We start from the raw sequence: 1,395 nt of genomic DNA, 5'->3' as shown, positions 1-1,395 counted from the left end.
TAGTAAATGGATGGATTAAAAAAAAATTTTTTTTAGAAAGTTCTGTCAAATCTGTGCTATAGTGGAGTTTCATGATTAAAATTAGGGTGATTTTGTAGTTGCCCACAGTCTTCTCTTGAAACACTGAAGGTGTGCATTAAGTGGAACACCAAGAGGTTTCCATGTGAAGTCCTCTCAGTGTGATGTAAATGTGTTCAGTAATAAAAAAATGTTACCAGTCCTGTACTAAAGAATAGCATTACATCAATAATTCAAAAGTAGGAAATACATGTGAATTACGGAAAATATTTGTCGTCATAGTTTAATTAAATGTGTTACAAGCCTGAACCCAAGCAAAGATCATTCCCACAACACCATGCTCTGTGTTACGCATGTTTAGAGAATGGGCCTTCTGTTTAATAATTATTGGAAGACATTGAAAACATGAAGCAGAGTAGGTGGATCGATTGTTCATCTAAAAACACAGAAGTTACATAAAGAGAGTACAGATCTGTAAAATTTCTTAGCTATTCTGTAAATTGGTCTGTGAAAAGTAGATACAAGAATGTTATGTGAATGTGGACGCTTGTCTTTGACAAATAAAGACTCTTAAAATGGTGGCTGTTATTTGTGTAGTTCTAATCCTGTGAGAATTAAGTAATTGGGTGTGTGGAGAAAACGACACCTGTAAGGACAGCCTGTGGAATAGGCCTCCAATAGTGATCATTCGTGAAATACTGTGATGTGGCAACGGCAAATGTAACTTCCTTTACATTAAGTATCCAGGCACTTCAGGAACATCGTTGAATTTAAATACTGTACTATCTGGTCCACTTATTTCGTCAGGGATATGTAGTTGAGGTGTGGTACTTGGGGGAGAAAAAAAAAATTAATGTTACGTACTCTCTTTACTTTGACTTTTACTCTTGCCACTGAAATTGACAAAATGTATTGTTCTATTAGAATGTGAACCTTGTTTAACAAAAAGGCTTTACAGCGGGCTTTTCTTCTATAGTTTGCCAGTAGATGGTGCTAAGTCAATTTAGTACGACCGCATATGCAATTCAAACTTTCAAGTTCAGACACATTAACTTAAAGAAAACAAACAAAAAAATTGGTTATATTTCATTTTGTTGTCTTAATGCCACGCCTCATACAAGTGCATCTTCGAGAATGTTTACTTTACAAAAATGGAAATCCATGGTACATTTATTCATCTTTAGCCTATATCTAAAACTAAAGCCGTTTATTATCTGTATTTTCTTATTTGCGGTCTCTAAATCTGTTTTTGTAAGTAAATTATTCCCAAATAAACACAGTTTACTGTTTTGTGACCCACGGGAGGGAAGACTGAACCCTCCGTAATTTCTGGGAAAAGGGGGAGTCCGCTGGGCGATGTGACGTCACGGATTCGGT

Source organism: Anguilla anguilla, chromosome 5 (genome assembly GCF_013347855.1).
Source record: "Anguilla anguilla isolate fAngAng1 chromosome 5, fAngAng1.pri, whole genome shotgun sequence".
Classification (NCBI taxonomy): Eukaryota; Metazoa; Chordata; class Actinopteri; order Anguilliformes; family Anguillidae; genus Anguilla; species Anguilla anguilla.
Note: the sequence above shows the minus strand (reverse complement) of the source record.